At 43.2% G+C, this 19,447-nt stretch overlaps 1 long non-coding RNA gene across 1 annotated transcript in view; it reads right to left on the minus strand.

Annotated features, from left to right (window-relative positions):
* Positions 1-9,404, minus strand: part of LOC127000574 (uncharacterized) — a 51,743-nt gene extending 42,339 nt beyond the window's left edge. The window contains exon 1 of the long non-coding RNA XR_007754269.1: positions 7,898-9,404. This is a non-coding gene — a long non-coding RNA (uncharacterized LOC127000574). The remainder of the gene's footprint in view (positions 1-7,897) is intronic.
* Between the last annotated feature and the right edge of the window lie 10,043 nt (positions 9,405-19,447).

The raw sequence follows: 19,447 nt of genomic DNA on the forward strand, positions 1-19,447 counted from the left end.
ACTGGAGCTCCTGGAATAATAACAATATGGAAAACAATAGAAAAAGGAAACTGAATAAAATATATGCAAAATGGTGTAGTAATATCAAGTAAGTAAATAAGAGAGTTGAAATGCAAAGGTGGTACTGATACTGTTGACATGCCGTAACATATTGTGAAGTAATATAAATAAGGCTTTTAATACGATTGAGTGGTTGCAAAATGCTGTAACATCGAAAGAGTAAATGATTAGGTGGCTAACTATGGCTTTAAAAATAAGGTTACAGCTATTTACAAGTTGGAAAGTTTCGTTTAGTCGGCGCAACATCTGTGGTCATATGCCGGAGAGAGACAGGAGGGGAAGGACACAACCCCCGATTAATACCTGGTACCCATTCACTGCTGGGTGGACAGGGGCGTAGGGTATCGGAAAAGCCCCCAAAATTTTTCCACTCCCCCCGGGAATCGAACCCGCGCTCTCTCGGTTGTGAGCCAAGTGTGCTAACCACTGCACCACGAAGCCCCCTATTTTCCAAGGAAGAAAAGGAGAGCGATCGGGTCTTCATGGGCTTTTCTTCACGTTCAGGGTACAGCGGAGAGGTTAAACTACCACCAGGGTCATAAAACTACCCCTGAAAATGCCCCAGCAGACTCCTACGAAAGCCTTGTCAAGTAGTTGTGTGCTCAGGCGCCGAAATGTTGCAGAATACGTCGCATAAACCGAGTTAAAATGAATTACTAAACGACGCAAAACGGCTATAAAACGAGATCAAGTATGCAAAACCGAGGAACGACTTGAGTAAACTAAACTGCTATGAATAACGACGACAGTAAAGAAAACGATACACAACACAAATTCCAACGGGTGTGAAGTAGTGTTGTACGCATGCAAATTTACACGTGATGAGAATACAACGATACTACCACTGTTACTGACGACTGATGTAACGATGTGGGAGGGAGGGGGGGGAGGGAGGAATGGAGGAAGAAAGGAGGGAGGGAGAGAGGGAAGGAGGGGAGGAGAAAATGAAGGGAGGGAAGGAGGGGAGGAGAAAATGAAGAGAGGGAAGGAGGGGAGGAGAAAATGAAGGGAGGGAGGGAGGGAAGAAAGGAAGGAATTGGAGAAATTGAAGGGAGGGGGGAGGGAAGAAAGGAAGGAACTGGAAAAAGGAAGGAAGAAAGGAAATAAAAGAGGGAGAAAGGGATAAAGTAAAGAAAGAAAGGTAGGAGGGAAGGAAGGAGGGAAGGAAGAAAGGAAGGAAGGAAGGAAGGGAGGAAGGGAGGGAGGAAATAAAACAGAGAATGTGATGAAGTAAGGAAAGAAAGGTAGGTGGGTAGGTGAGAAGGAGGGAAGGAAGAAAGGAAGGAAGGAAGAAAGGAAGGAAGGGAAGAAAGGCAAGGAGGAAGTAAGAAGGAAAGAAGAAAAATACAGGAAGGAAAGTTAAGAAAATGTTGGAGGAAAAGAAAAAAAATCAGAGTGAAAAAAAATAAGGGTTGATAAAGATGCGGAAGACACGAAAAAATAAATAAATAAATAAATAAATAAAAAAGAACGAACAAGGAGTATAACAAGTTCGGTGATGTTTGTCTGTAAGCTCCTCAACGGCGGTAATTCTTTGTGCTATAGTGTTTGGTGTTTATTAAAAAGCCATGAAATTTGAGACTATACAGGAACTCTCTTTAATCTATTTTGCCGAATATATATAAAAAAAAAAACGTGAGCTTGATGGAAAATATTAATTGGTGTGGACGCTTACATTTTTTTTTTAATTTTGATACATTTTGAGGAATTGATGTATGGGTTGCGTGTATGCAGTGCGGTGTGGAAAGTAAGATAATCTGTCTGTAGAGAGCATGCTGAACTACTCTCTGGTGTTGGTGAGACAATAGGAAAGTTGGAATGTTTCGTTTGGTCGGCGCAACATCTGTGGTCATATACCGGAGAGACAGAAGGGGAAGGAATAGGAGAAGGAAACAGATCCCATAAGACGGTACACAACCCCCAATTAATACCTGGTACCCATTCACTGCTGGGTGGACAGGGGCGTAGGGTATCAGAAAAGCCGCCCAAATTTATCCACTCCACCCGGGAATCGAACCCGGGCTCTCTCAGTTGTGAGACGAGTGTGCTAACCACTACACCACGAAGCCCCCTGAGACAATAGGAAAACGGAAAGTGAGGACACAGGAAGGGTCTTTGACAGGCTTGCAACACCCCCTCGCCTCCAGTATACACCTCACCGAGAGTGGCTTACACCCGTTTCAGCAGATGTCTTCGTACCTGCTCCAAATAAATATCACTCCGTTGGGTTATGGAATTGCTACACGCCTAACAACGCCTGCGAAATGAGGTAATACATATGCAAACTCACACATAACGAGAGTACACGGAACTACTGTGTGACTAACAGCGTCCATAAACAAGATTAATGTTCACCACAAACAACGAAGAACATTCATTTCTCTCGCGGCCGGAAAAAAAAGAGTTACACACACACACACACACACACACACACACACACACACACACACACACACACACACACACACACACACACACACACTGACACTGGGATTGACATATGAGGAAAGACTGAAAGAAATGGACTTACCAACACTAGAACAAAGAAGAGAAAGGGGAGACCTAATACAAATCTACAAATTATTGAGCAAAATGGAAGAAGTAGACAACGAGGAGTTACTACTAAAAGAAGAAATTACCAACAGAAGCACGAGAGGACATAGTAAAAAACTGAGGAAGGGAAGATGCTTGAGAAACAAAGAAATATAGCTTCCCGCAAAGAAATATAGAGGTTTGGAACAGACTAAGTGAGGATATGGTATCGGCGAGGAGTGTGCAAAGCTTTAAGGAAAAGTTGGATAAATGTAGATACGGAGACGGGACCACACGAGCGTAAAGCCCAGGGCCTGGAAAACTACAACTAGGTAAATACAACTAGGTAAACACACACACACACACACACACTTTGGAAAGAAGGTATGGGAGGTAGAGGATGAATGGAAGAGAAGGGAAGGTGAAAGGAAGAAAAAGGAAGGACGGGAAAGAGAAAAATAGGGAGGCGTGGAAAAGGCAAACGGATGGATCATAGAGAAGAGTTATGGGAAAGAAGAAGGGAAGGAGGAGATATATGGCCCATGAAAAGTTAAAACCAGTTAGGTGAAGCTTGTAGTAAATGGCCTCAGCATACCTAAGTGTACTAGCGAAGACAATCACCAACTTATAACATGAAGCCACTACACGCTATACCTTGCAAAATTACGAGGATATTAAATCATTCCGTGACTAAAAGAGTGATGTCAAGAAATGATTGGGCATGAATATAATATGTACAAGATGGATTTGAGTACGTAGCAAAAAATTGGCTATTGGAATTCATGAAAAAAATGGAAAATAGCAAATAATATAAACAGTAGAGCTATTAAACTAGTAAAATGATAGTGTAAAATGCTGAAGATTGAGAGAAGTAAAGAATAATGACTACCGAAGTATTTAGATAAGGTTATGCTTGTGAAGAAATAATGAAAAAATAGAAAATTATATAAAACACAAAAATTTGTCTTTTGCAGCCTTAAAAAAAACAAAAAAACAACAACAAGAAAACAAGATGAAAAAAGAACAAAAAAAGTACAAAAACAAGAAAACAAAAATGAACAAGAAAACAAAGAAAAGAAAACAAAAAACAACAAGAAAACAAAAAAGAACAAGAAAACAAGGCCAAAAAAAAAAAAACGAACAAAAGCCAAACAAAAGAACACCAAGAAAACCATTAAAAACAACACGAACAACAAAAACAAGATAAAAACAAGAACAAGAAAACCAACAAGAAAGAAATCAACAACAACTACCAAGAAAAGAAAACAAAACAAAAAGAAAAAAAGCCTAACACAACCTAAGCTCCCGGTGCATGAATACTGCAAGAAACTCCACATCCAACATTAACCCAAGCTATGTAACGCCTCTTGTCACCAGCCACACGGTAAAAGAAAGGCCGTTGACAGGACGTGACAAGCTGAAGGGGCAAACACTCCACGCGACTCTTAGCTTCTGGAGACTCTGAGGCCGCGACGCTGGGAGAGAAAGAGCGATGGTAGGCTAACAGGAGGCGGCGGAGGGAAGAAACAGGGTAAAGAAATGCCAAGGCTTGAGTTATGTGTGTGTGTGGGATGTGTGTTCTTGTGGAAAAGTGCGGTGCTGCGGAGGAGGAGGAGGAGGAGGAGGAGAAAGAAACAGAGGAATGAATGAAAATGAAGAATGTAGGTAGAGTAAGGAAGGAAGGTTGGAACGAAGGAAGGGAGGAAAGAAAATAAGGAGGGAAGGAAGGAAGGATTGAGAAAATAAGACCGGGGGAGGAAAAATAGGTAAATAGAGTAAGGAAGGAAGGTTGGAAGGAAGGAAGGAAGGAAGGAAAAAGAGAAAAGACCAGTGAGGAGGAAAAGGAAGCACTGGAAAATAATAATGACTGATAAAGATGCGGAAGAAGAAGAAAATGAAGAGGAAGAAGAGGAAGAAAAAGAAGTAAAGAAGAAAAGAAGAAGGAAAAGAAGAATAGACAAAAATAATTACATACCTGAATATCTTGGTGGATAAACATTGTAAGAAAAAAAATATTAACACCTAAAATAACTAGATATCCCTGGACTTTAAAACTAAGCAAAAACTCATTAATAGATTGACAGGTAAAGATAGATATGTAGGTAGGTATATAGATAGATAACCAAAAAGAAAAAAGAAAAACAGAGAAATATAACTGTAATTAGAGGAAAAAATTCAAGTTCCTAAGTAAATAAAGTCTGACATATGACGCAGAAATGGACTAATGATGTGGAAAATGAGTAAGTCCTTTTATAATCACATTGAAAAAACGAAATTCAGAGAGGATATAATCGGCGAAATCGCCCCAAATATCAGTGAAGAAAAATTAAGGAAAAAATGATAAGGAAAAGATATATGAAGATGCCAGCGATGAAAAAAAAATGCTGGTGAGGAAAAATAATTGGAAAATGAGGAAGTCCTTTTATAATCACATTGAAAAAACGAAATTCAGAGAGGATATAATCGGCGAAATCGCCCCAAATATCAGAGTGAAAAAAAATGAAGGAAAAATTGATAAGGAAAAGAAATATGAAGATGCCAGCGATGGAAAAAAAATGCTGGTGAGGAAAAATAATTAGAAAATGAAGAAGTCCTTTTTTAATCACATTGAAAAAACAAAATTCAGAGAGGATATAATCGGCGAAATCTCCCAAAATATCAGAGTGAAAAAAAATTAAGGAAAAATTGATAAGGAGTGAAATATGAAGATGCCAGCGATGAAAAAAAATTTGCCAAAGTGAGGTAAAATAATTAGTAAACTCTCCCCCAGAAAGTAATAATGGGAAAAAGTGTGAACGAAAAACTAATAAGAAAAATCAGAGTGGAAAATGAAGATGGCAATGATGTAACAAAAAAAAAAAAAAAAAAAAAAAAAAAATCAGAGGGGATGAAAAAATTATACGCTCTCCCCCTCAAAATTCAAACCGGGAAAAAGTGTGAACGAACAACTAATAAGAAAAATCAGAATGGAAAATGGTCTATAAAAAAATGCTAAATTCAGAGAGGATAAAAAAATGATACTCTCTCCCCCCTCAAAATTCAAACCGGGAAGAAAGTGTGAACGAACAACTAATAAGAAAAATCAGAATGGAAAATTGTCTATAAAAAAAAAATCCTCAATTCAGAGACGATGAAAAAATGATAGTCTCTCCCCCCTCAAAATTCAAACCGGGAAGAAAGTGTGAACGAAAAACTAATAAGAAAAATCAAAATGGAAAACGGTCTATTAAAAAAATGACGATGAAAAAATGATAGTCTCTCCCCCCTCAAAATTCAAACCGGGAAAAAGTATGAACGAAAAAGTGATAATAAAAATCTGATTGCAAAATATAAAGTTGCAGGTGACAACTAAAAATGTGAAGCCCAGAGTGGCCGAGTACATAAAAAAATGAACCAAAAAAAACAGAGAAAAAACAAATGTCCAAAAACTGATGCAACCTTTTCCGACAGCCACCTAAAAAAATACAGAACACAGTGATAGAAAATATATGACTGCGAACTGTGAGGTAAAAGAGGAGGAAAATAAAGTGAATCATTCGACTATTAACGGAAAATGGGAAACCGAGAGAGAAGAGTAAAAGTGAAAACCATGAATTACAAAAAAATGGGAAAATGGAGAATTCTGTTCCGAACGATACTACCCGTCATGTTAACCTTTCATCCGTCATGCAATCCTTCCCGCCCTTTTACACTCGCCCTCCCCAGTCAAGCCTCCCTCCCCTCCCTCCCCTCCCCCACTCCCAGGTACAGGTGCGCGTGGCCACCAGGTGTGCCGCGCGCCGCCCTTGACTGATGGTAGGCCCGCCCCCGTCTGACACACCATCCGTTGCCTTCCGGGGCCCGACTATAGCCGTCAAACGCGGAGCGAAGTGCTGCCAACGCCTCCGCCGCTTGGGAATATATACTGATAAATGGAATAGCTATAGTAATGATAATGATAGTAGTAGTAGTAGTAGTAGTAGTAGTAGTAGTAGTAAAAGCAGTAGTAGTAGTAATAATCATAAAACAAGAACTAACAGGAATAATAACAACGACAACACCAATAACAAATAGCAAGCAGGTTGACACACGAGCAACCCAACAAGACAGATATGCAGACGCGTGCGCCGCCGCTGTCAACAAGAGCCATAAACTTACCCTGATGAAGACCGCGGGGCAACCGTAGCTACTCACCCCGCGCCACGAAAACAATGAATAACAAAGAGAAAATAAACAAATAAACGAAATATATTGTCCCTTGAGCTTGCAGTTAAGGGACGAAACATGTGTCCTCAATAGCGATAAAATAAACTAGACTATAAAGATGTAAAGTGTAATAAATTCATTCTTAACCAGCAGCAGCAGCACCCTATACCCGCTTAATGTTACGCTTACTTTATTCTGTTGTTTGTACCTGTAATCCTGCGTGTGTCTCAATAGGTGTGCCGAGGTAGAATGATAGTGAAAAATGCTGTAGAATGAGAGAAGAATAATGACTACCGAAGTATTTAGATAAGGATATATACGCATGTGAAAAAATAATGCAAAACTAGAAAATTATATAAAACACGAAGAAGCCTTCCAAAAAAACAAAACAAAACAAGAAAACATGATAAAAAAACAAGAACAAAAAAAGTACAAAAATGAGAACAAAAAAGAACAAGAAAAAAATAACAAAAAAACAAACAAAGGAACATCAAGAAAACCAATAACAACATGAACTACAAAAACAAGATAAAAAAAACAAGAACAAGAAAATCAACAAGAAAGCTAACAGACTTTTTTCCTTCTGTTGCTTTGTACTCCTCTGGCTCGACCTACAGGATAGTCATAAACTTTTAATGAAGATAAGAATAATGAGAACATGACTAAGAGTATAAATGTTAATGATAATGAGAAGAATGTGAATAAGAATGAGAATAAAGGAGGAAATGATGATGATGATGCTGACGAAAAAGAAAAAAAAAAAGAGAAAGAAGAGGAAGAAGAAAAAGTACGAAGAATATGGTGAAAGAAAAAAAATGAAATAGAAGAAAAAGACGATGAAGACAACGAACAAAAAAAAGAGGAAAAGATGAAGAAAAGAAGAAAAAAACATCAACAAGCAAAACATCACCAAACAACAAGACACATCAATACAGAAGACATCAATCACACACACACACACACACACACACATACACACACAAGACTAAGAAAAAAAAAGAAAAAAGAAAAAAAATAAAGAAAAACGTAACTGACAGCAAAATGACACCCCCAAAACGACAATAATTAACGACAGGTGACTTAATGAAACACCTGACGCTTGGGCTCATTAGCGACTCACCTGAGAACTCGAGGCAGGTGTGTGAAGAGGGGAGGGGGGGGGGCGCCTCAGCAATTAGTTAGTGCTGACCGATGCTGAGTTCGAAGCTTGCGCGCACCTTCCTGCTTCTTCGTTCTCCACTTCACTTTGGTACTTCCTTCTTCCTATTCTCTTCCTTTCTCCTTTTTTCTATCTCCTCTCTCCACCTATTTTCCTCTTTCTATCTTCTCCTTTCCTTCTATCTTGTCCAGTTGTTCCCCTCTTCGTTTCCTCTTTTCTATCTTTCCTTCCTCGTTCAGTTCTTCCTCTCTTCCTTTATCCTCTTTCTTCCTTTTCTATCTTCTCTTCACCTACTTTCCTCTTTCTATCTTCTCCTTTCCTTCTATCTTGTCCAGTTGTTCCCCTCTTCGTCTCCTCTTTTCTATCTTTCCTTCCTCGTCCAGTTCTTCCTCTCTGCCTTTCTCCTTTTCTATCTCCCCTCTTCACCTACTTCCATCATTTTATCTTCTCCAGTTCTTCCTCTCTTCCTTTCTATCTTTCCTCTTTCCACTTAATTCCCTCTTTATTTCTTCTCTCGTTCTTCCCCTCTTCGTTCTTCCGCCTCTACTTTCCTCTTCACTTCAACTGCCTCCCTTCATCTACGTTTTCGTGCTGACGTGGTGCTGACCGATGCTGAGTCTTGTCTGCACGTATTCTTATATAACTGTTTAAGTGCTGATGCGATGCTGAGTATACCTGTACCTTTCTGAATTATGCTTAAGAAGTGCTGACGTGGTGCTGACCGATGCTGAGTCTTATCTCCACGAATTCTTATATAACTGCTGAAGTGCTGACGGGATGCTGAGTATACCTGTACCTTTTTGTATTATGCTGACGAAATGCTTAAGTGGTGCTGACCGATGCTGAGTCTTGTCTTCACGTATTCTTATATAACTGTTTAAGTGCTGATGCGATGCTGAATATGCCTGTACCTTTCTGTATTATGCTGACGTGGGTGCTGACCGTTACTGTGTCCTGACCCTTCCCGTATCTCTCTGAAGTGCTGACGTGGGTGCTGAGTGCTGACCGTCCCTATATCACGTTTCCATCACTGCGGCCCGTGTGCTAACTGGTGCTGATCCAAGACGCAGCGCTAACAACCAGTCCACCAGTCCACCAGTCCACCCACTCACTCCTCTCCTCTCCACCTCTCCCAAACACAGTATTACACCCTCAACACACACACAACACACAAGAAACACACTCAAGATGTCTTAGTCCCGCCGGAGGAAGGGAAGTAGAAGTCACGAAAAAGTTTCACACACGGGGACGAGGGAAGCAGCGCGTACACCCTTCCTCGATGCTGGCGGCCGATTGACTGAGTGACTGACTTGCTTGGCGGCTGGCGGAAGGGATGGGAGAGAGAGGGAGAGAGAGAGAGAATGGGGGTGACTTTCTCGTGCTTCTCTCTTCTCTTTCTCTCGCTCTCTCTGTTCACTCCACTTTTTCTTTCTCCACTCGTTTCCTTCTTCCATTCCTCCACTAATCTTGATCTTCTTCTTCTTGTTGTTCTTGCTCTTCCTCTTTTTCTTTTTCTTCTTTCTATCTTCCTTTCTCCACTTTTTCCTCCTCTCTCCACCTGTTTCATTTGCGTCTCTCCACTGTTTCTAGTTTCTCCACCTCCGTGCCTCATCTCTAGTTCAACTCCTCCTCCTCCTCCTCTTCCACTTCTCTAGCACCCCAATGTGTGAATTTCTAGTCTAGCTCCTCCTCCTCCTCCTCCTCCTCCCCTTCCACTTCGTCAGCCATTTAGCCCCGGCCTTCCCTCCTCCCTGGGTCGGTGCAGGCGCCTTTGATGTGTCCTCGGGTTTTCTCGCCTCCCAAAGGACAGCTTCCCTCCGTGCGCTGGGCCAGAAAGGTTGATCTCAGCGTTAGCAGGGAGGGCGTAGAGGGTTCTGCCAGGGACCATATTCTGAAACGCTTTGCCGCTGACACACACGTTTGATAAGGTTTTCGTAGGGGTTGTGGGCATTTCCAGGTGTAGTTTATGACCCTGGTGGTAGTTTAGTCATTCCTCTGTACCGTGAAGGTGAAAAAACACTCCAGAAAACACGACTAATCTTTCTTTTGGGACATACTCAATCGCTTCGCCGCCTACACACACACACACACATTTGATAAGGTTTTCGTAGGCGTTGTGGGCATTTCCAGGTGTAGTTTATGACCCTGGTGGTAGTTTAGTCATTCCTCTGTACCGTGAACGTGAAAAAAACACACCAGAAAACACGACTAATCTTTCTTTTGGGACATACTCAATCGCTTCGCCGCCTACACACACATTTGATAAGGTTTTCGTAGGCGTTGTGGGCATTTCCAGGTGTAGTTTATGACCCTGGTGGTAGTTTAGTCATTCCTCTGTTCCGTGAACGTGAAAAAACACTCCAGAAAACACGACTAATCTTTCTTTTGGGACATACTCAATCGCTTCGCCGCCTAGACACACACACGTTTGATAAGGTTTTCGTAGGGGTTGTGGGCATTTCCAGGTGTAGTTCATGACCCTGGTGGTAGTTTAGTCATTCCTCTGTACCGTGAACGCGAAAAAACACTCCAGAAAACACGACTAATCTTTCTTTTAGGACATACTCAATCGCTTCGCCGCCTACACACACATTTGATAAGGTCTTCGTAGGCGTTGTGGGCATTTCCAGGTGTAGTTTATGACCCTGGTGGTAGTTTAGGCATTCCTCTGCGCCGTGAACGTGAAAAAAAACCCCACCAGGAAATACGATTAGGCCACTTACACTCATATTTGACAAGGCTTTCCTAGGGGTTCTGGGCATTTCCAGGCGTAATTCATGACCCTGGTGGTTGTGTGGTCCTTCTCCTGTACCATGAACCTAAAAAAACTCATGAAAACGTGATTAATATTCTTTCTGGGACCATATACTCAATCGCTTCGCCGCCAACACACACATTTGATAAGGTTTTCGTGGGGGTTGTGGGCATTTTCAGGTGTAGTTCATGACCCTGGTGGTAGTTTAGACATTTTCTGTACCGTGAACCTAAAAAAACTCATGAAAACGTGATTAATATTCTTTCTGGGACCATATACTCAATCGCTTCGCGGCCTACACACACATTTGATAAGGTTTTCGTGGGGGTTGTAGGTGTTTCCAGGTGTAGTTTATGACCCTGGTGGTAGTTTAGGCATTCCTCTGTACCGTGAACCTAAAAAAACACTCATGAAAGCCCGATTAATCTCCTTTTCGGCCCATGGAGAGAGTTGACGTGAGAGGTGGAAGCGTCTGAGAAAACCAACTCTGGCTGTTCCCTTCTCCCTTCCTTCCTCCCTTCTTCCTTCCCTCCCTTCCTTACCCTGGGCAGCGGACGGGAGTGGAGGGCCTTAGCTGTCCCTTCCTCCCTTCTTCCTTCCCTCCCTTCCTTACCCTGGGCAAAGGACGGGAGTGGAGGGCTTTGAGTGTCCCTTCCTCCCTTCTTCCTTCCCTCCCTTCCTTACCCTGGGCAGCGGACGGGAGTGGAGGGTTTTGAGTGTCCCTTCCTCCCTTCTTCCTTCCCTCCCTTCCTTACCCTGGGCAGCGGACGGGAGTGGAGGGCTTTGAGTGTCCCTTCCTCCCTTCTTCCTTCCCTCCCTTCCTTACCCTGAGCAGCGGACGGGAGTGGAGGGTCTAGCTGTCCCTTCCTCCCTTTTTCCTTCCCTCCCTTCCTTACCCTGGGCAGCGGACGGGAGTGGAGGGCCTTAGCTGTCCCTTCCTCCCTTCCTTCCTTACCCTAGGCCGCGGACGGGAGTGGAGGGCTTCGACTGTCCCTTCCTCCCTTCTTCCTTGCCTCCCTTCCTTACCCTGGGCAGCGGACGGGAGTGGAGGGCTTTGACTGTCCCTTCCTCCCTTCTTCCTTCCCTCCCTTCCTTACCCTGGGCAGCGGACGGGAGTGGAGGGCTTTAACTGTCCCTTCCTCCTTTTCCTCCCTTCACCCCTCCCTCCCTCTCAGCTCCAGGTGAGAAAAAGACGAGTAACAAGGACAGGAAGTGAATAATCTTTGAATGCTCTGAAAAAGGAAAGTGGAGGGCCCAGGCTGACTCTTCCACTTTAATATTTTCACCCTTTTCCTCTTTTCCATTGTCTCCTTTTCCCGCCCTTACTCTTAGCTCCAGGCAGGGAAGACAGAAGAGAAACAGACGCGGGAAGTCACTTATTTCGGCATGAACTGGAAAGGAATAGTGGAGTGTTCTTAGGCCGTCCATCCATCTTACTCTCAGCCCGGCGGGGAAAAGAGAAGAGACAAGCACAGAAAGAAGAGGAAAAACTGGAAGAAAAAGAAGATACAGCACAGGAGGTCAGTATTATTTTCCATGCACTAAAAGAGAATAGAAAAATGCTAAGGTTTCCCCTCTATCCCTTCACCCTTAGCACCGGACAGGGAAGGGAAGAGCAAGAAGAAAAGGAAGAACAGGAAGAACAGGAAGAAAAAGATACAAGCACAGGAAGTTAGTAATCTTTGCATGAACAAGAAAATAACAGAAAAATGCTTAGCTATTCCCCTCTATCCCCACACCCTTAGCACCGGACAGGGAAGGGAAGAGCAAGAAGAAAAGGAAGAATAGGAAGAACAGGAAGAAAAAGATACAAGCACAGGAAGTTAGTAATCTTTGCATGAACAGGAAAATAACAGAAAAATGCTTAGCTATTCCCCTCTATCCCCACACCCTTAGCACCGGACAGGGAAGGGAAGAGCAAGAAGAGCAGGAAGAACAGGAAGAAAAAGATACAACCACAGGAAGTTAGTAATCTTTGCATGAACAAGAAAATAACAGAAAAATGCTTAGCTATTCCCCTCTATCCCCACACCCTTAGCACCGGACAGAGCAGGGAAGAACAGCAAACGCATGAAGAACAGGAAGAAAAGAAAGAGAAAGACGAAGAAGTATTGGAACTTAATCTTTGCATGCACTGAAAGAGAATAGAAAAATGCTTAGGTTTCCCCTCTATACCCTCACCGGACAGGGAAAAGAGAAGGGAAAGAAGGAGAGAAAGTGAGTAATTTCTGCTTGCCCAGGAGAAGAAGAGTGAAGGGCTCAAGTTGTCCCCTTCCTCTCACCTCCAGGCAGGGATAAGACAAGAAAAGCGCGCAAGAAATCATAACCTTTGCATGCACTCTCAACTCTTCCCTTCCCTTCCCTTACACACCTTCTCCTCCATCCCCTTCCCTTTCTTTCCGTTTCCTACCCTCTCCTTCCTTTCCCGTCCCTTCCATTCCTTTTCCTTCCCATTCCTTTCTTTTCCTTTCCTTCCCTCTCCTTCCTTTCCCTTCCTTTCCATTCCTTTTCCTTGCCATTCCTTCCCTCTCCTTCCTTTCCCTTCCCTTCCATTCCTTTTCCTTCCCTTCCCTCTCCTTCCTTTCCCTTCCCTTCCATTCCTTTTCCTTCCCATTCCTTCCTTGCCCTTTCCTCCCCTCTCCTTCCTTTCCCTTCCCTTCCATTCCTTTTCCTTCCCATTCCTTCCTTTCCCTTTCCTTCCCTCACCTTCTTTTCCCGTCCTTTCCCTTTCCTTCCCATTCATTCCTTTCCCTTCCCTTCCATTCCTTTTCCTTTCCTCTCCTTCCTTTCTCTTCCCTTCCCTCTCCTTCCTTTCCCTTCCCTTCCCTCTCCTTCCTTTCCCTTCCCTTCCATTCCTTTTCCTTCCCATTCCTTCCTTTCCCTTTCCTTCCCTCTCCTTCCTTTCCCTTCCCTTCCATTCCATTTCCTTTCCATTCCTTCCTTTCCCTTTCCTTCCCTCTCCTTCCTTTCCCTTCCCTTCCATTCCTTTTCCTTCCCTCTCCTTCCTTTCCCTTCCCTTCCATTCCTTTTCCTTCTCATTCCTTCCTTTCCCTTTCCTTCCCTCTCCTTCCTTTCCCTTCCCTTCCATTCCTTTTCCTTCCCATTCCTTTCTTTTCCTTTCCTTCCCTCTCCTTCCTTTCCCTTGCCTTCCATTCCTTTTCTTTCCCATTCCTTCCCTCTCCTTCCTTTCCCTTCCCATTCCTTCCTTTCCCTTCCCTTCCATTCCCTTTCCTTCCCATTCCTTCCTTTCCCATTCCTTCCTTTCCCTGTCCTTCCCTCTCCTTCCTTTCCCTTCCCTTTCCTTCCTTTCCCTTTCCTCAACAACCTTTCCTTTCCTTTCCTCCTTGATACAGCCGTCTCTACAATCTGAGTCACCGCCGAGTGGCCGAAGACTACCCACATGTAATGCTGTCCTGAAGTCCACCCATCAACCCGGACACTAGATGAACTCTCTGAAGTGGATAGAAAATGAGCTCCGGGGGGAAACATGAGCCAGACCAGATGGCGCTACAGGCGAAATGTAAAAAAAGTAGACAGACAAAAAATAGACAGCTGACAGACACGGGGCAGGAAGTAACAGGCAAGGAACAGATTACACCAGACACCAAGAACACACTATTGGACAGGCACAAGAAGAAAAAGCAGACAGACATATTCCAAGCAGACAACTGAAAGACTCTGGCCAGGGAGTATAGCAGGCACCAATAAGCAGGCAGCAGGCACGCATTCAGGCCCCGGCAGGAACACAGACAGACAGCACATCCTCATTTCTCTGGCACATCCCTGCACCTCTTACCTACAGTATCTTACCTATTAACTGATCAAAGCCTAACTCTATCTCTGACGTCTTCTTCTCCCACCCCTTCCCTTCTCTTCCCTTACACGCCTTCTCCTTTCCCTTCCCTTCCTTTCCTTTCCCATTCCTTCCATTCCCTTCGCTCTACTCCTCTTCTCTTCTCCTCCTTTCCCTTCCCTTCCCTTCCTTTCCCATTCCTACCCTTCCCTTTACTCCTCTTCATTTCCCTTCCTTTACCTTCCCTTCCCTTTTCTACTCTTCTCCTCCCTTCCCTTCCCATTCCTCCTCTTTCCTTCCTATTCCTTCCTTCCCTTTCCTTTCCTTCCTTTGCGTTCCATTTCCCTCCATTTCCTTCCCTTTCACCTCCATCTGGCGACCCACAATCACCAGGTTCTTACAGGTACGTTCATTAGCCAAGTTCACCTGTCTCATTAGCATCCCAGGTAGAGTCAGAAGAAAAAGGAGTGAAAATTGTAGCTATCATGGGACTCTCTCTCTCTCTCTCTCTCTCTCTCTCTCTCTCCATGAAGGCATTGTGGTTATGTTCGGAGTGTTTCGAAACTTTGATCGGAGAAGTGTTCGGAACGTGAATCGAATCAGCCGTACCTAACCGAGCGGATGGCAGCAGGTGTTTCTCTCTCTCTCTCTCTCTCTCTCTCTCTCTCTCTCTCTCTGCTTGCTTTTCTTCCATATTCTCTTTAGTTTTCAGTACATTTATTTCGCATGTTGTTTCTTATATATATAAAAAAAAAAAGATGATATGCAAAATTATGTACAAAAAAACTTAAAGGAAAATACACAATCAGAGAGAAAAGGAAAAAGAAACGAAAAGAGAGAAGGGAAGGGAAGTTAAGGGAAGGGAGCAGATAAGATGAGAAGAGAAAGGTAAAGTAAGGTTACGTAAGGAGAGGAGAGGAAAGGAAAGGGAAGGGAAGAGAAGTGAATTGAAGGGAAGAGAAGGGAAATGAAGGGAAGGAAAGGAAAGGAAAGGGAGGAGATAAGATGATAAGAGAAAAGGTAAGATAAGGTTAGGTGAGGGGAGGAGAGGAAAGGAAAGGGAGGGCAAGGAAAGAGAAGGGGATTGAAGGGAAGGGAAGGGAAGGGAAGGGAAGAGAAGATGAGGAGAGCACTTTATCACAGGGTCGTGGAAGCATCGGAGGTAACAAGATCATCGGGGCTACAAAAGGAGTCCATTACGATGCCTTTTGGAGGGTGTTGGGGGAGGGAAGGAAGGAGGGAAGGAAGGAGGGAGGAGAGAGGAAAGAAGGGAAGGAGGGAGAAAAGATGGAAGGAGAAGAGAGTTAAGAATGAAGGAGAGAGGAAAGGAGGGGAGGAGGAAGGAAGGAAGGAAGGAAGGGTGGAAGAGAGGGAGGAGAGAGGAAAGAAGGGAGGGAGGGAGAAGAGAGTTAAGGAGAAAAGAAAGAATTAAGAATAAAGGAGTGAGGAAAGGAGGGGAGAATGGAGGGAAGGAAGGAAGAAAGAGGAAAATGTGGAGGTAGTAGTGAAAGAAAGGAAGAAAAGAAGAAAGAAAGCAAGAAGGGAAGGGATGAAGGAATGGAAAAAGAGATGAAGTAAGGAAATAAAAGTAGGTAGGAAGAAGGAGGGAAGGAAGAAGGAGGGGGAGAGAGAGGAGAGAGGAAAAAAAGATATAAATGCTTGAATGAATGAGTGAAGAAAGAAAGGAAGAAAGGAAGGAAGGAAGATGGAAAGGAAGGAGAGAAGGAAGGAGAGGACAAAAGAAAGCTAAAATTTAATGCTTGAATGAGTGAAAAAGGATGAAGGAAGGAAGGAAGTAAGGAAAGAAGGAAGGAGGAAAGGAAGGAAGGAAGGAAGGAAGAGAAAGGATGTTAGAAGGAATAAAGAGATAAATTCACCCAGCCTGTCTTCCACGGTTCCAAATGTATTACAGTATTTAGGTTAAGTATTCTAACTCTTCTAATTTTCCCATGCTATCCAAATACCTGCTAATATTTTCCTTTTGTTTTTTTTCTTTCACTCCCTCGAACAAGTATTTTCCCTCTCGTTAAATGTCACGTTGTTTTCCTCATCGTCATTTTTCTAACTTTTCTCATCTTTCCATGTTTTCCAATTCCTGCTAATAGTATTTTTTTTCATTCCACTTCGTTTTTCTTTTTTTCTCATTTTCATCGTCAAATTTCTAACTTTTCTCCTTTTTCCGTGTCACCCAAATACCTGCTAATATTTTTTCCTTTTTTTTCTTTCTCTCCTTCGAACAAGAATTTTCCCACTCGCTAAATTTCACGTTGTTTTCCTCATTGTCATTTTCCTAACTTTTCTTTAATTTTTCCAGGTCACCCAAATACCTGCTAATATTTGCCTTTTTTTTTCCTCCTCTCCCTCGAGCAAGTATTTTCCCTCTCGTTTATTTTCATCGTATTTTCTCAATGTCATCGTCAACTTTCAAGCTTTTCTTTTTTTCTCTCATCCACTAATCTGTAAATATTTTTTGTTCCCGTTCTCGATCACGAATTTTACCTCTCGTTTCCTGTTACGGTATTTTCTTCTCATTGTTAAATTTCAAACTTTTCTCCTATTCCAATGACATCTAATAGCCTCTCTTATTTTGTTCTCCCCCCCCTCCCCCTCCCTCAAGTACTTTTCACCTCCCGTTTTCTTTTATATTATCTTCTCCACGTCGTCAATTCGTTAACTTTTCCCTTCCTTTCCCTCTAAATCACTTTCGCTATACGACTCTTCACGTGACATCTGACAACGCAAACTGTCGATCATGATTCAACTTTGCTTCATCAATGTGTCTCTTCTCTTCTCTTCTCTTCTCTTCTCTTCTCTCTCATTTCCACCTTCTTTCCGTGTCTTTCCATCAGTATCTCTCCTTTTCCTCCTTTCTTTATCATTCATATTTTCTCTCCCCTTCCCTCCCTATTCCTTTACTATTCATATTATCTCTCCCCTCCATCCCTCCCTCTCCTTCCCTCCAAATTATTTTCCCATTTATAGCCTCCCACCTGCTCTATTTATATGTATTTCTTTCCCCTCACTCCCTTCCCTTTCCTCCATCACGCATAATTTCTACCCCTTGCTCCCTTTCTCTCCCTTTCCACAAGCTCTCCCTGTCTCTCCCACCATAAACATGCTTCCGACCCCTTCCTATTTCTCCCCTTTTTTTCTTATTTTACGGTAGGCTTTCTTGGTGAGCCCTGGTGGTAGGCCCCAGCTTGTTATGGCGCAGGCAAGTGTTTATAGTGGCGCCATCTTGCTCGGCTCATGCTGCCCCCCCGGAACTCATCTCTGATCTTCTTTAGAGAAAATCTAGAGTTCGGGTTTATAGATGGTCTTCAGGACTGCATGTGGGTAGTCTTAAGCCACTCGACGATGACTGAAAAATTGCCAGCTCGTTTGTAGGGTCAGGCGGGACGCGAACCCGTGTCCTTCTGTACGCCACACTGACCACTCAGCCACCGCCTCCCCAACACGTGCTCTCCCTACCAATCCCCTTCATCAAACTATCCTTCCTCCCCCAGAATTACTCTCCCTCTCCCTCGTGTTTTATTTTTTACTTTCGTTTTATTTGCTTTTTATTTAGTGTTTTTCCTTTTTCCTCGTTTTCTCTATTTTTTTCTTTTTAGCGGTAGTTTTTGTTAGGCCTCATGTCTGGGGGGGGAGGAAAGGGGAGTGTGGGGGGCAAGACGTATAGCTTATTGACCTTAACATTTATATAAGCTAATGTAGGTAAAGCCTCTCCCTTTTCACAACCTCTTTATGCTTTTATCCCACACAATCTCTCGATCCTCCCACATAGCCACTCTCCCCTCCATTCCTCTCTCCCTCCCCGCTTCTCCCCTCCCTCCCTCCCTACTTTCCCCTCGCTATTCTTAAGCTAATAGGCCCTAGTCAAGAGGGTACGCCCCCCCCACCTTTCTCCTCCCCTTCTCTACCTCTCCCCCTCCTCTCCCTGAACCCCCCCTCTTCTTCAGGTAAAACAGCACTCGGGTCTAAGGAGGGCTGTCCGTCTTGTGATCCCCGGGGTTTCTTGGAATGGCTAAGCAAACAGGAGCTCTCGTTTGCTGCCATTACTCGATCGATCGTTTGGGACTAAAGTGGAGTGGAATGTTTTTTTTTTTAGTGTTTGTGTTTGTGTGTTTGTGTGTAGTAGGCCTTATGTATGCACTGTAGGTTATATGTATACATGGGTTATGCAAATTGGTTATATATAGGCTATACATGGTTTATACGTATACATTTACATACATGAGGTGTTTGTGTGTATGTGTGTGTATGATAAGCCTTACCTACTCTAGTTTATACATATGTTAAGGTCAATAAGCTATACGTCTTGCCCCCCTCTCCCTCCCCCCCTCCCTTCCCCCCAAAAAACATATGAGACCTAACAAAAACTACCGCAAAAAAAAAAGAGAAAACGAGGAAAAAGGAAAATAAATAAATAAAAAGCAAATAAAACGAAAGTAAAAAAAAAAAAAAAACGCAGGAAATCTTGGTGTCTTTTAAGTCTTTCATCCTAATACGCTTTGAAAATAATACCTTTAAGAAAATAGTAGTAGTAGTAGTAGTAGTAGTAGTAGTAGTGGTGGTGGTGGTGGTGGTGGTGGTGATGAAAGTAGTGGTTGGAGGAGGAGGAGGAGGAGGAGCAGAAAAGGAGGAATAAGAGAAAACCAGAAGAAGAAATAAAAGATGGAGAAGAACGAGCGGGAGGAGAAGGAGGGGAAGGCGAAGCAGAAAGAAGAGATGAAGAAGATGGAGGAGGAGGAGGAAGAGGAAGAGGAAGAGGAGGAGAAAGAAGAAGAGGAGGAGGAGGTGTAGGAGATGAAGGAAAGCAGTGGAGGAGAAAAACTTTGATGAATGATTCTCTTTCAGGGCAAGGGTGAAAGTTTCGAGAGAGAGAGAGAGAGAGTATGTGGGTGGGTGTCACGTGAATGAGACAAGTATGCTCTCTCTCTCTCTCTCTCTCTCTCTCTCTCTC

This window comes from Eriocheir sinensis, chromosome 19 (genome assembly GCF_024679095.1).
Source record: "Eriocheir sinensis breed Jianghai 21 chromosome 19, ASM2467909v1, whole genome shotgun sequence".
Lineage (NCBI taxonomy): Eukaryota > Metazoa > Arthropoda > Malacostraca > Decapoda > Varunidae > Eriocheir > Eriocheir sinensis.